The sequence below is a fragment of the Pongo abelii genome, chromosome 2 (genome assembly GCF_028885655.2).
Source record: "Pongo abelii isolate AG06213 chromosome 2, NHGRI_mPonAbe1-v2.0_pri, whole genome shotgun sequence".
NCBI lineage: Eukaryota > Metazoa > Chordata > Mammalia > Primates > Hominidae > Pongo > Pongo abelii.
The window spans coordinates 10,460,577-10,476,520 of record NC_085928.1 but is presented as its reverse complement, the minus strand read 5'-3'; the positions used below and the strand labels follow the sequence as shown (position 1 = coordinate 10,476,520).

At 44.0% G+C, this 15,944-nt stretch overlaps 1 long non-coding RNA gene across 1 annotated transcript in view; it reads right to left on the bottom strand.

Annotated features, from left to right (window-relative positions):
- The window catches only part of LOC103890078 (uncharacterized), a 74,158-nt gene that overhangs the window by 22,947 nt on the left and 35,267 nt on the right, over nt 1–15,944 (bottom strand). The window lies entirely within an intron of this gene.

The window sequence follows — 15,944 nt, the reverse complement described above, 5'->3', positions numbered from 1 at the left end:
TTCCAGCCTGGACGACAGAGTGAGACTCTGTCAAAAAAAAAAAAAAAAAAAAAAAAAAAAAAACCTAATGTGTTTTTTGAAGTCAGTAACCACCCCATGTTGTGGCTGGTCTATCCCAGCAATGGACTTTTCATTCCTTTAATGACTCATTCTGTGAAGATAAGTGCAGAGAATCTATTAAGATGTTAAAACTGGCAGCCTGGGCAACATAGCAAGACCTCATCTCTACAAAAATTAGCCAGGTATGGTGGCTCATGCCTGTAGTCCCAGCTACTCAGGAGGCTTGAGCCCAGGAGTTCAAGACTGCATTGAGCTGCGATGGTGCCACTGCACTCCAGCCTGGGCAATAGAGCAAGACCCTGTGTCTAAAAAAAGTCTTTAAGATAATCTATAGATTTGCTACAGCAAATATTTAGGGCATAAATATGTCTTAAAACTTTCTAGAAGCTAATGTGAAAGAGAAATTTATCAGTTACACAATCCGGCTACTGGGACCTTGAGTTTGGCTGCCAACAATGAATGTGAGGTGGGTGTCACTATGAAAGAACAGGTCTCCTCCTCTTACCCATGGGGGGACTCAGAACTCAATGCTGAGTTCTGCTTAAATGTAACTGACCAAAAATGGATATTAACCTCTGCTCCATCCTGACTTCCCACTAACACGGCAATAAGAAGATGTTAAAAGGCGGGGGGATGCCTACATTTATAAGGACAAAGAGAACAGAAGAGGAGAAAATAGCAACAAATGTTAGAGTCAGGAAAGGAGATGGATGAGGGATAAATGAATTCACTGATTTTAGAAAGCTGACTCCCGAGCCAGCTGTGGGAAGCCTAATAAACCGCAGCTCCAAAAGTCCTGAGAACGGAAGGCATGAGGTGCCTCTGCAGCAGGGGTGAAGGCAGTAATAGAAATAGAGAGTGGACTGAAAGCATTTTCATAAGCAGGCAGATGCCCAGAGCCTCTCCATCAGACTGGACAACCTCATTCGGGCAGAAGGCTAACTTCTAGAAACCACAATACGGGTCTCTGAACTGGGCACAGTTAAAGTCAGAAGAGCCAGGGGAAATGAATGAACTTGACACACTCAGTGCTGAACACTCCAGCCCTGTTCCCCACCAGCATCCAGAACACTGGTACCCAGGCTTCTCTTTCCAGGCCTCAGATACTCAGAGGAATTCAACCTGATCAGGAAGAAAGGACCTCCCAATGAAAGAGCCCAAGCCGATCATCCTACAATGAAGTCCACAGTTGACAAGCCACCATTTCCCATGACACACACACACACACGCACACACATGAACGTGCACACACATGCACATGCACAAAACTTTCCACCAGTGTTTTAGTGCCATGCTTTTAAATATGAGCAATCAAAAGGATTGTCAGACATCTGAGGAAGCCTCTGATATGAGAGACAGAGGTCAGAACAAACACAAATGGAAAAAAAAAAAGCAACTTAAAGGAAACAAAGGTTACTTGGGAGGAAGAAAACTTCAAAATCATTATCATTAATATAAGCAGAGAGCTAAGAAATGATATTCTGACCATGAAATAAGAACAGAGTATTATTAAACAAAAGGAACGTAGAAAGAGCTCTTGGAAACTTAAAATATGATAGTAGAAATGGAAAATGTAAGAGAAGAGTTTGGATGATACAGTCGAGGAAAGCCGTAAGATGGAGCAGAGAGACAGGAAAAGGAGAACAAGGATCAGAAAGTTAGAGGGCCAGTTCAGGAAGCCCAACATTTGGGTAATAGGAGTTCCAAAAAAGAGAGAACAGAGAAAAAGTGGAAGAAATTACCAAGGGGAAAAAGTTCATGAAAGTGTCCCAGAACAGTTCTGGAGATTCTAGGTCAGAAGGGCCAGAAAAATGGAGGGGTGTGGACCTACATCAAGATACATGTGTGAAACTTCAGGGCACTGAGGACAAAGAGACAGCCCAAAAGACTTCCAGAGAGAGAGAATAAAATAAAACAAAACAAATTTTACAACTGTGCAAAGTCAAAGGTGGCACTGGCACCAGCTTTGCAATAGCATCCTGGAAGCTGGAAGACAACAAAGCAACGTCTTCAACGTTCCCAGGAAACTCATTTCTAACTAGAATTCTATATCCAGCCAAGTAAGAGTGAGAGGAGAATAAAAATACGTTCAAATACTCAATGCCTCAAAAAATGAGGAATGACCAAGGAAGACGGAAATGTGGAACTCAGGAAATGGGTGCTTTAGCCTGAGAAATGGGAAGGGCATTCAGGATGCGGTGAAGGAAGTACTGTCCATGAGGAGTGAAGGGCAGGTTTCCCATAGACACTAGAAGGTTCTGGGAAAGGCCCCTTAGAAGATAGCATGGGTGGGCCGGGCACAATGGCTCACGCTTGTAATCCTAGCACTTTGGGAGGCCAAAGTGGGCAGACCACTTCAGGCCAGGAATTCGAGACCAGCCTGACTCACATGGTGAGACCCCGTATCTGAAAAAAAAAAAAATTAGCCGGGCATGGTGGTATGCACCTGTAATCCTAGCCACTCAGGAGGCTGAGACATGAGAATCCCTTGAGCACAGCAGTGGGAGGTTGCAATGAGCCAAGGTCTCACCATTGCACTCCAGCCTGGGCAACAGAGGGAGACTTATCTCAAAAAAAAAAAAAGGAGGATGAAGAAGGAGGAGGAGGAGGAGGAGAAGGAGAAGGAGAAGAAGGAGGAGGAGGAGGCATAAGTAGAGTCACTGATGCTTTGAAGATACTAAAGCAGACTGGTTCAATTAGAGGCTGTTTGAACATGAATTCATAACAAAAGAATAGAAAATTAATAGAACAGATTATTAACAGAGTAAGTTATAGAAAATTAAGCAAACAGTAACTCCAGGAAATATAAAAGTTGTCCAATAAAGGAAAATAACTGTAGACTGCTGTATGGTTTAGCACCAAAAAACTGTATAAACTCTAAATATGGATCTAAACCGAATTGCAAATATACCATACCACAAGAACTGTGATAGGATGCATGTCTACATCACGGGGGGAGGGGACAAGTTTTGCAAGAGCACTAAAGCCTCATTTCCCAAGTAAGAAGTCAACACACATTGCTTGAAATGAAATATAAAATCAACAAATAACAATATAAGCTTGTTCTGTAGAGGTGAGGAGATAAATCCAAAAGGGATCCACTAAAAAAATTGAAAGCAATTTCCTTCAGGACCTGGGAAATGAGGAAAGATGAAAGGAAGAATGCTATTTTTCATAGCAAGCCTTGCCAAAATTATCTGTGACTCTTTATGTACACTTATAACTTTGATTTACACAATTAGAAGTAAATTTTAAAAAATCAGTCAATGTCCACCCAAATTGTTGTTCATGTGTGAGACCAACAGAAAGATCATCTCAGATATCCATGAGTTCATACATTACAACCTTCTGGAAAAATCAGTAGAAAAAATATTCCACCTAATTAAGATTCAGGAATGGGAAAGTTAAGTTAGAAAAGAAAGAGATTATTTTTTTAATTATTATTATGATTATTATTATTATACTTTAGGTTTTATGGTACATGTGCGCAATGTGCAGGTAAGTTACATATGTATACATGTGCCATGCTGGTGCGCTGCACCCACTAACTCGTCATCTGGCATTAGGTATATCTCCCAATGCTATCCCTCCCCCCTCCCCCCACCCCACAACAGTCCCCGAAGTGTGATGTTCCCCTTCCTGTGTCCATGTGTTCTCATTATTCAATTCCCACCTATGAGTGAGAATATGCGGTGTTTGGTTTTTTGTTCTTGCGATAGTTTACTGAGAATGATGATTTCCAATTTCATCCATGTCCCTACAAAGGACATGAACTCATCATTTTTTATGGCTGCATAGTATTCCATGGTGTATATGTGCCACATTTTCTTAATCCAGTCTATCATTGTTGGACATTTTGGTTGGTTCCAAGTCTTTGCTATTGTGAATAATGCCGCAATAAACATACGTATGCATGTGTCTTTATAGCAGCATGATTTATAGTCCTTTGGGTATATACCCAGTAATGGGATGGCTGGGTCGAATGGAATTTCTAGTTCTAGATCCCTGAGGAATCGCCACACTGACTTCCACAATGGTTGAACTAGTTTACAGTCCCACCAACAGTGTAAAAGTGTTCCTGTTTCTCCACATCCTCTCCAGCACCTGTTGTTTCCTGACTTTTTAATGATTGCCATTCTAACTGGTGTGAGATGGTATCTCATTGTGGTTTTGGTTTGCATTTCTCTGATGGCCAGTGATGGTGAGCATTTTTTCATGTGATTTTTGGCTGCATAAATGTCTTCTTTTGAGAAGTGTCTGTTCATGTCCTTTGCCCACTTTTTGATGGGGTTGTTTGTTTTTTTCTTGTAAATTTGTTGGAGTTCATTGTAGATTCTGGATATTAGCCCTTTGTCAGATGAGTAGGTTGCGAAAATTTTCTCCCATTTTGTAGGTTGCCCATTCACTCTGATGGTAGTTTCTTTTGCTGTGCAGAAGCTCTTGAGTTTAATTAGATCCCATTTGTCAATTTTGGCTTTTGTTGCCATTGCTTTTGGTGTTTTAGACATGAAGTCCTTGCCCATGCCTATGTCCTGAATGGTAATGCCTAGGTTTTCTTCTAGGGTTTTTATGGTTTTAGGTCTAACATTTAAGTCTTTAATCCATCTTGAATTGATTTTTGTATAAGGTGTAAGGAAGGGATCCAGTTTCAGCTTTCTACATATGGCTAGCCAGTTTTCCCAGCACCATTTATTAAATAGGGAATCCTTTCCCCATTTCTTGTTTTTCTCAGGTTTGTCAAAGATCAGATAGTTGTAGATATGTGGCATTATTTCTGACGGCTCTGTTCTGTTCCATTGATCTATATCTCTGTTTTGGTACCAGTGCCATGCTGTTTTGGTTACTGTAGCCTTGTAGTATAGTTTGAAGTCAGGTAGTGTGATGCCTCCAGCTTTGTTCTTTTGGCTTAGGATTGACTTGGTGATGTGGGCTCTTTTTTGGTTCCATATGAACTTTAAAGTAGTTTTTTCCAATTCTCTGAAGAAAGTCATTGGTAGCTTGATGGGGATGGCATTGAATCTGTAAATTACCTTGGGCAGTATGGCCATTTTCACGATATTGATTCTTCCTACCCATGAGCATGGAATGTTCTTCCATTTGTTTGTATCCTCTTTTATTTCCTTGAGCAGTGTTTTGTAGTTCTCCTTGAAGAGGTCCTTCACATCCCTTGTAAGTTGGATTCCTAGGTATTTTATTCTCTTTGAAGCAATTGTGAATGGGAGTTCACTCATGATTTGGCCCTCTGTTTGTCTGTTATTGATGTATAAGAATGCTTGTGATTTTTGTACATTGATTTTGTATCCTGAGACTTTGCTGAAGTTGCTTATCAGCTTAAGGAGATTTTGGGCTGAGACAATGGGGTTTTCTAGATATACAATCATGTCATCTGCAAACAGGGACAATTTGACTTCCTCTTTTCCTAATTGAATACCCTTTATTTCCTTCTCCTGCCTAATTGCCCTGGCCAGAACTTCCAACACTATGTTGAATAGAAGTGGTGAGAGAGGGCATCCCTGTCTTGTGCCAGTTTTCAAAGGGAATGCTTCCAGTTTTTGCCCATTCAGTATGATATTGGCTGTGGGTTTGTCATAGATAGCTCTTACTATTTTGAGATACGTCCCATCAATACCTAATTTATTGAGAGTTTTTAGCATGAAGGGTTGTTGAATTTTGTCAAAGGCCTTTTCTGCATCTATTGAGATAATCATGTGGTTTTTGTCTTTGGTTCTGTTTATATGCTGGATTACATTTATTGATTTGCGTATATTGAACCAGCCTTGCATCCCAGGGATGAAGCCCACTTGATCATGGTGGATAAGCTTTTTGATGTGCTGCTGGATTCTGTTTGCCAGTATTGAGGATTTTTGCATCAATGTTCATCAAGGATATTGGTCTAAAATTCTCTTTTTTTGTTGTGTCTCTGCCAGGCTTTGGTATCAGGATGATGCTGGCCTCATAAAATGAGTTAGGGAGGATTCCCTCTTTTTCTATTGATTGGAATCGTTTCAGAAGGAATGGTACCAGTTCCTCCTTGTACCTCTGGTAGAATTCGGCTGTGAACCCATCTGGTCCTGGACTTTTTTTGGTTGGTAAGCTATTGATTATTGCCACAATTTCAGCTCCTGTTATTGGTCTATTCAGAGATTCAACTTCTTCCTGGTTTAGTCTTGGGAGGGTGTATGTGTTGAGGAATTTATCCATTTCTTCTAGATTTTCTAGTTTATTTGCGTAGAGGTGTTTGTAGTATTCTCTGATGGTAGTTTGTATTTCTGTGGGATCGGTGGTGATATCCCCTTTATCATTTTTTATTGCATCTATTTGATTCTTCTCTCTTTTTTTCTTTATTAATCTTGCTAGCGGTCTATCAATTTTGTTGATCCTTTCAAAAAACCAGCTCCTGGATTCATTGATTTTTTGAAGGGTTTTTTGTGTCTCTATTTCCTTCAGTTCTGCTCTGATTTTAGTTATTTCTTGCCTTCTGCTAGCTTTTGAATGTGTTTGCTCTTGCTTTTCTAGTTCTTTTAATTGTAATGTTAGGGTGTCAATTTTGGATCTTTCCTGCTTTCTCTTGTGGGCATTTAGTGCTATAAATTTCCCTCTACACACTGCTTTGAATGCATCCCAGAGATTCTGGTATGTTGTGTCTTGGTTCTCGTTGGTTTCAAAGAACATCTTTATTTCTGCCTTCATTTCGTTATGTACCCAGTAGTCATTCAGGAGCAGGTTGTTCAGTTTCCAGGTAGTTGAGTGGTTTTGAGTGAGATTCTTAATCCTGAGTTCTAGCTTGATTGCACTGTGATCTGAGAGATAGTTTGTTGTAATTTCTGTTCTTTTACATTTATTGAGGAGAGCTTTACTTCCAAGTATGTGGTCAATTTTGGAATAGGTGTGGTGTGGTGCTGAAAAAAATGTATATTCTGTTGATTTGGGGTGAAGAGTTCTGTAGATGTCTATTAGGTCTGCTTGGTGCAGAGCTGAGTTCAATTCCTGGGTATCCTTGTTGACTTTCTGTCTTGTTGATCTGTCTAATGTTGACAGTGGGGTGTTAAAGTCTCCCATTATTAATGTGTGGGAGTCTAAGTCTCTTTGTAGGTCACTCAGGACTTGCTTTATGAATCTGGGTGCTCCTGTATTGGGTGCATATATATTTAGGATAGTTAGCTCTTCTTGTTGAATTAATCCCTTTACCATTATGTAATGGCCTTCTTTGTCTCCTTTGATCTTTGTTGGTTTAAAGTCTGTTTTATCAGAGACTAGGATTGCAACCCCTGCTTCTTTTTGTTTTCCATTTGCTTGGTAGATCTTCCTCCATCTTTTTATTTTGAGCCTATGTGTCTCTGCACGTGAGATGGGTTTCCTGAATACAGCACACTGATGGGTCTTGAGTCTTTATCCAATTTGCCAGTCTGTGTCTTTTAATTGGAGCATTTAGTCCATTTACATTTAAAGTTAATATTGTTATGTGTGAATTTGATCCTGTCATTATGATGTTAGCTGGTTATTTTGCTCGTTAGTTGATGCAGTCTCTTCCTAGTCTCGATGGTCTTTACATTTTGGCATGATTTTGCAGTGGCTGGTACCGGTTGTGCCTTTCCATGTTTAGCGCTTCCTTCAGGAGCTCTTTTAGGGCAGGCCTGGTGGTGACAAAATCTCTCAGCATTTGCTTGTCTGTAAAGTATTTTATTTCTCCTTCACTTATGAAGCTTAGTTTGGCTGGATATGAAATTCTGGGTTGAGAATTCTTTTCTTTAAGAACATTGAATATTGGCCCCCACTCTCTTCTGGCTTGTAGGGTTTCTGCCGAGAGATCCGCTGTTAGTCTGATGGGCTTCCCTTTGATGGTAACCCGACCTTTCTCTCTGGCTGCCCTTAACATTTTTTCCTTCATTTCAACTTTGGTGAATCTGACAATTATGTGTCTTGGAGTTGCTCTTCTCGAGGAGTATCTTTGTGGCGTTCTCTGTATTTCCTGAATCTGAATGTTGGCCTGCCTTGCTAGATTGGGGAAGTTCTCTCGGATAATATCCTGCAGAGTGTTTTCCAACTTGTTTCCATTCTCCCCGTCACTTTCAGGTATACCAATCAGACATAGATTTGGTCTTTTCACGTACTCCCGCATTTCTTGGAGGCTTTGCTCGTTTCTTTTTATTCTTTTTTCTCTAAACTTCCCTTCTCACTTCATTTCATTCATTTCATCTTCCATTGCTGATACCCTTTCTTCCATTTGATCGCATCGGCTCCTGAGGCTTCTGCATTCTTCACGTAGTTCTCGAGCCTTGGTTTTCAGCTCCATCAGCTCCTTTAAGCACTTCTCTGTATTGGTTATTCTAGTTATACATTCTTCTAAATTTTTTTCAAAGTTTTCAATTTCTTTGCCTTTGGTTTGAATATCCTCCCGTAGCTCGGAGTAATTTGATCGTCTGAAGCCTTCTTCTCTCAGCTCGTCAAAGTCATTCTCCGTTCAGCTTTGTTCCGTTGCTGGTGAGGAACTGCGTTCCTTTGGAGGAGGAGAGGTACTTTGCTTTTTAGAGTTTCCAGTTTTTCTGCTCTGTTTTTTCCCCATCTTTGTGGTTTTATCTACTTTTGGTCTTTGATGATGGTGATGTACAGATGGGTTTTTGGTGTGGATGTCCTTTCTGTTAGTTTTCCTTCTAACAGACAGGACCCTCGGCTGCAGGTCTGTTGGAGTACCTGGCCGGCCGTGTGAGGTGTCAGTCTGCCCCTGCTGGGGGGTGCCTCCCAGTTAGGCTGCTCGGGGGTCAGGGGTCAGGGACCCACTTAAGGAGGCAGTCTGCGCATTCTCAGATCTCCAGCTGCGTGCTGGGAGAACCACTGCTCTCCTCACAGCTGTCAGACGGGACATTTAAGTCTGCAGAGGTTACTGCTGTCTTTTTGTTTGTCTGTGCCCTGCCCCCAGAGGTGGAGCCTACAGAGGCAGGCAGGCCTCCTCGAGCTGTGGTGGGCTCCACCCAGTTCAAGCTTCCCGGCTGCTTTGTTTACCTAAGCGAGCCTGGGCAATGGCGGGCGCCCCTCCCCCAGCCTTGCTGCCGACTTGCTGTTTGATCTCAGACTGCTGTGCTAGCAATCAGCGAGACTCCGTGGGCGTAGGACCCTCTGAGCCAGGTGCGGGCTATAATCTCCTGGGGCACCATTTCCTGGGGCACCCGAAAAGCACAGTATTCGGGTGGGAGTGGCCCAATTTTCCAGGTGCCGTCTGTCACCCCTGGAAAGGGAACTCCCTGACCCCTTGCGCTTCCTGAGTGAGGCAATGCTTCGCCCCTGCTTCGGCTGGCGCACGGTGCGCTCACCCACTGACCTGCGCCCACTCTCTGGCACTCCCTAGTGAGATGAACATGGTACCTCAGATGGAAATGCAGAAATCACCCGTCTTCTGCGTCGCTCACGCTGGGAGCTGTAGACCAGAGCTGTTCCTATTCGGCCATCTTGGCTCCTCCTCCAAGAAAGAGATTCTTAGTATTGACAATTATTTTCTGAACTAGAAGATGCATAATAATAAAACAAATGAACAAATTAAAAATGAGAATTGCATCTAAAATCCTAGATTATACCTACAAAACGCAGTGGAGAGGGGGAGATAGTTTTTACAGAGAGAGGAATCAATAGTTATCACTTTATTTTTGATATTCATTTTTATGACATAGGTCCACTTAAAAATAAAGGTAAACAAGCAAAATTAAATATAAGTCTACTTCCCAGTCACTAGTGGGGAAATCAAAGACAGTGAAATTAAAAGAGCAAAAAGATAGCAAAGAAATTAAGTGGGAAAGCAGAAAACACCACCAGTAATGAGACCAAATAGTTATGGCATTTAAGTAAATAGGCTAAACTTTCTCGTTAAAAAACATAAGAGTTTTTTTAAAAATCCGAAACCACTGCTGTTTTTAAGCAAAAACTCCTAAAACAAAATGACAAGGAACATTTCAGAATGAATGGATGATAGTGCACTTTAGTTAGACCAAAGAGACATCATGGAATAAAAAATAAAAGTCAAGTCGTCAGGGAGAGAGTGAATGAAATGTCAGCGCAGGAGCGAAGCCTGCTCTGAGCAGGGAGCAGGAGCCAAGAGCCTTGAGTTTCTGTTATATTTTTTGCTGGTGAGGGATGAAACGATCTGTGAGGCGGGGACCATCACTGTGCCCATTTTAGGGATGAAGAAATAGAAGCACAGAGAGATGCTAAGTCTGGCACCAGGCAGTGGCAGGACTGGAAAAGGAGACTGGGTCTGGCCAACCCCGAAGCTGTGCTTCTTCTCGTCCTGCCAGGAGTGTGGCGCTCATTATAGAGGAAGTTCCTAATAAAAGCAGCCTCATTTGTCAGGGGTCAGGGGTTCCCTGCTTGGCCCTCTCGCAAATGGCATCCCTCTGGAGAGGTGGGTAACCCTAGACATCAGGGGTCCCCTGCGGGCCATGTGTGCAGAGTCCAAGTCTGTCCTATCCACCTCTTGGCACAGGTCTTGGCAGCGGCCTACCTCCTGGACACAGGGCTCCCCTCCCCCGACAGTGGGTGCCCTCTCTCCTGGCCCACACCTCTGGGTGCCGCTCAGCCTCCTCACGCCCTGGCCAGGGTTGTCAGCCTTTCTACTGGTGCAGCCCCCACATCCCCAGAGGCTGCTGGGCAGGCTGGGGCAGGTCCCCTGGAAGGTGGCCTCAGACCCCCTACAGTTCAGGAGGATGTCTGCTGCTCCTATTGCCTGCCCCGCCCAGGCGGAGAAGTGCTGGGGCCTCCCACCTCTGAGCCACAGAAAGACCCACGGGGGAGCCCCCAGGGAAGGCCGTGGAGAAGCCCAGCCACTCAGCGTTTTCCTTTGGAGAAAGCATGGGGCTCTAAGGAGAGGCAGCGCCAGGCCTGGGTGCAGGGTGAGGAGTCCTGACCCTTGCTCTCTGTCTCTCCCCGGGGCTTTCCTGTCCAATACCAAGGGCTTGTGCTGGCCGCGCATCTGTGCAAACGTGTACGTGCTGTGTTGCAGTGGCTCAGTGCCCTCGCTGAGCCCTGGTCGTCTTGTCCCTGGACGTACCTCCTGTTAGGATTCCCACAACAATGCCCACGTGGCACTTTTTCCGCCTGGGTTTTCGGCACAAAAGAGAAGGAGTTCACAGGGCCCTGCAGGCCCCAGCCTCTGCGGGCTCATCTGCCCGGGGTGTGATCAACGATGAGCTCCCCATAGGGAAGCTCTGCAAACCCACACTCCCAGAGCTCCTCCAGCAAACACTGGATGCCTGCTCAGAAGTGCAGGGAACACAGGGGCCACCAGATCAGAACCCCATTCCCCTTCTGGCTGCTGCTCCCCATCTCCCCTCCATGAAAGCCCAGTCTGGTCCCTGTGACCCCTCTGGCCTCACCACCTAGGTCTCACCTTGCTGTTTCCTGAAGGAGCCGGGAATGCCCCGCCTCCACACCTACTGTTCCCGTCTCAAATGGGTGTTGTCACCTAAACACCCACAGCCCCCCACCCCAACCTCCTCTGCATCAGCCACTGCTGCCTTCCCGGTAAGGCCACCCTGACCACCTTATTTAAAGTTGCACTCCCACTTCCTATGTGCTGTTTCCCATGTGCGGATGGCTGAATGGATGTGTTGTCCCCGTGCAGGCTGAGTGGCCGGCTCCGTGCCCCCTGAGGCCTTTGCCCACTCCCTCCCCAGCACACACGTGATCTCCACTCAGTCTATTCCCAATCTCAGCTTCTCTGTGGTTTCCTGGACTTTTCCTCCTCACTGCCACCCCCATCACGGCCAGAGTCCCAGTCAGGGGGCTCTGCCACTCAGCACAGTGCTGAGTGGCAGAAAGAGAGGGCCTCACCCAGGAAGCCAGACTGCCTCCTCTCCACCCTCCCTGGAGAGTCCCCAGGGGTGGCTGAGCCGGAGAGACTGAGATGAAAACTCTGAAGGAAGCTGCAGAGAAGGAGTATTAGCCCCAACAAAACTTAGAGTCTTGGCAGCTAAATTCAAATCAAATGTGATTTTGATACCAATTCAAACAGCCTAGGCAGAAGAGCTAAGGGATTTTCTTCTTGAAAGCATAAAAGGAACGGAGAAGACGTCTGAATTCTAACAGCTGAGAATTACTGAGATGAGAGATTTGGGGAATCAGAAGAAGTCTACTTGGAGCAGCCTCCCTTCCCGGATGGCAAAAGGAGTGCCAATCACGGCTGCCATGGCAACAGGTAGGCGCCAAATGCCAGCACAGAGAAAAGCCGAGTGCGACTTCCCACAAAAACGCCACGGTTATTGTTCTAACAGGAGCAGGATGGAAGTCATGTCCATGCATCACCCCACATCCCCAGCATCACTCCACATCCCCAGCGCCACCCACAATGCCTGAAAGTTCTCTCCACGGCCAGAAGCATTGGAAGGAACTGACACACAGCTCCCCCAATACACACACACACACACACACCACACACACACACTCATTTCCCTTCTGCTCCAATTCCTAAAATTTAGTAGCTTAAAACAACAACCATCAATTTATTATCCTCATTCTTTTGTGGGTCAAGAATGCAGAAAGGGCTTGGCTAGGTGGTTGGGCGTGGGGCCTCTGCTGCTGTTGTGGCTGGTGGTTGGAGTGGCAGTGGCTGCCAGGCATCTCTCTTCACACAAGCTCAGGGCCTGCTGAGGTGTGTGCTGACACAGACACATGTGCCTGCCTGAGGCAGAAGCTGCACGTGGCCTCTTCACACCTGGTCCTGCACCATGTAGCATCACTCTGCCACCTGCTACAGGTTACCTGTGGGAGTGGCAAGAGGAGAGAAATTAGACCCCACACTTGACCTTGCAGTGGCAAAGTTCTGAAAGGACAGTGAAACAGGAGATGCTATGTGGCCACCCTGCCCTCATCCTCAGAGAGGAGCATGGAACTGGGAAGGCGGTAAGGGAACACAGTGCCGGAAGGGAAAGCAACCTGTCAGCACGTTCTGGTTTGACAGAGAGGGTGAGGGCATTCTAAGGGGAAACAACAAGAAGAGCCACATAGAATGGAGTTTTAAGAGCTCTAAGAATTCTCCCCACAACCTAGAAAATGAATCTAGAAAGCCTAGAGGCGGTATGACTGCTCACCAGCTGTGTAGGGGGTGGAGATGCCTGACTACAGCAGCACTACCCAGGAGAAGATTCTGCCGTAACAGAAATGTCCCATGTCTGCCTTGTCAGGTACAGGAGCCACAAGCCACGTGTGGCTCTGAGCCCTTGAAATGTGGCTAATGAAACTGAGACATTGAATTTTAACTTTCATTTCATTGTAATTAACTTAAATTTAAACTTAGAAAGCCATGTTTCTCTAATAGCTATCATATCAAACAGTGTGGGTCTGGAATTAAGTATCTCAGCCAACAAACCAAACCGTGTCTTAAAGGAGAGAAAAGGAAAGTGCAGAGAGCGGCCCACCTGAAGCCTGCCTCCCACTGCCAAGACAGCTCTCGGGTTTGCCTCTCCACCCACCTCTCTGGAGAAAGAAGAGAAAAGTTCAACACTAAGGGCTGATTCAAGGTAACAGTCTCATAGGGCAAACAATAATTTATTACAACATTCTCCTGGAAGAGTTAATCAATGCAATTAAATACGTGGCCAGGCTCAGTGGCTCCCACCTGTAATCCCAGCACTTTGGGAAGCCCAGGAAGGAGGATTACTTGAGCCCAGGAGTTTAAGACCAATTTAGGCAACAAATTGAGACCCTATGTCTACAAAAGATGTTTTAAAATCAGCTCAGCATGGTGGTGCACCCCTGTGGTCCCAGCAGCTCGGGAGGTTGAGGTGGGAAGATTGCTTGAACTTAGTAGTTCAAGGCTTCAATGAGCCATGATAACACCACTGCACTCCAGCCTGGGCAACACAGCAAGACCCTGTCTTTAAAAATAAATAAATAAATAAATAAGATGCATACAAATTGGAAAGGAGGAGACAAATTTATCATTGAAAATAATAGCATGGTATCACTGGGTAAAGATTTTTAAAATATTGGAAACAAGCCAATTTATTAATGTAGTCAGTTATAAAATTAGCATATCAAAATCAATAACTTTCTTTTATATAAAACATAAGCAGCTAAAAATATAATGAAGGAAAAGAGCTCATTCTCAATAGCAACTGAAAGTATAAAATGCCTAAGAAAAAAACTTAAGAAATGTGAAGGCCTTACATGAAAAAAACTATAAAGCTCGACTAAGACATAAAATAAGATAGAATAATTGGAGAGCCATATCTTTTTATTGAAGAGAAAGACTTAAAGTTGTAAAGATGTCAATCCTCTCTAAATCAAATTTCTAATTGAATTTTTTGACAAAAAAAAACTCAATTGAACTTGACAAAGTATTCAAAATATGAACAGATCCATCAATGGGGGAGAATAGAGCATCCAGAAATAAGCCCATGAATATGTGAGTGTTTAAACGCTGATAAAAATGGCATGAAAATTGAAGAAGTGATGGAATGTTTAATAAATGGTATTGGGATAAATGTGTAAGCACTTGGAAAACAATAAAGCTGAATCTCTACTTTCTTAGACTAAAAAGAAAAAAATCCAAAAGTATCAAAATTCAAATGTCAAAAATGAATCTAAAAATGTAATAGAAGAAAACGTGGGTGAATTTTTTATCCTGGTGTGAGAAAAAGTCTTTCTAAGCATGACAAAAAATCCCAGAAGCCAGAATGGAAAAGACTGACTGATTTGACTAAGTAAAAGTGGAAGACTTCACTTCAGCAAAATACCCATTTAAAAACATAATAGACACACTGGGAAAAATTAGCTGCCATCCAGAAGCTAGACAAAGGTCTAGCTTCCCTAAATTACAAATTACTCTCACAAGTCGTGAGGGAAAATTACAACACAATAGAAAAGTGGGCAAAGTAAATTGGCAGGCAATTTATCAAAGAAAAAATTCAAACGCTCCCCTCCAAAACAGACACATGAAAAGAAGCCCAGTTTCACTGCTAGTAAGAGAAACACAAATTAAATTAGAATATATTATATTCATCACCTCTATTGGAAACAACGAAAAAGACTATATACCCATTGCTGGTAAGGAGCTCAGGAAAGGTGGGTGTATAAACAAAGACAGCTTTTCTGGAGGACCGTTGGTGACAACTAATATAATTATAATTACAAAAACTTTTTACCTGGCAATTCAAATTCTAGGAACTTATCTTACACCCATACTTACTCAAAGATACATGGGCAAGACTGCAGCTTTGCTTGTTATCGTAGAATTTGCAAAACAAAACAAAACAAAAAACAAACATCAAATGTCTAGAGGGAATTGGACTCTCCAATACAGTAAGCCCATCCCTGGTGTGAAGTAACATGTGGCCAATATGCACTGGCTTGGGGAAATGCACAACACACACTGACAAGAGAAAAGGTTGGAAGCAACATGGCCCCAGTGTTGGAGTTGTCCAGTCCAGCACCTTGCTGCCCACAGGGATCACTCCAGCCTCCCCTTGCTCTGCTCTCTTCCTTTCTATATTTTGTGCAGGTCCCGATTACCTCCTGACGACCTTTAGAGCATCCGGCTCTGAGCACCTCAGGGGGCCAGCTGCTCTGCCTGTGTGTGGCCTGCTCTGCCTCTGGCCCTGCACGTGGCCAACTTTTCTTTAGTAGCATCTCCTCCAGGCTACCTTCCCTGACCACAGCTCCTTACCCATCCCTCCCTCTCTCCCCCTACACCCTGAATATTTTCTTGATAGCATTGATACAAGGCAAGTGAGCCCCAAAATTGGGGCTTAGTTGGGAAGGGTTCTTGGCTTCACCCAGGAAAGAATTCAAGGGCAAGCCAGTGATGTTAGACAGCAACTTTTATTGAAGCAGCAGTGCACAGTGGCAGCAGAGGTACTGCTTCTTGTGGAGCAGGGCAGAGCCACCCCATAGGCAGTGTG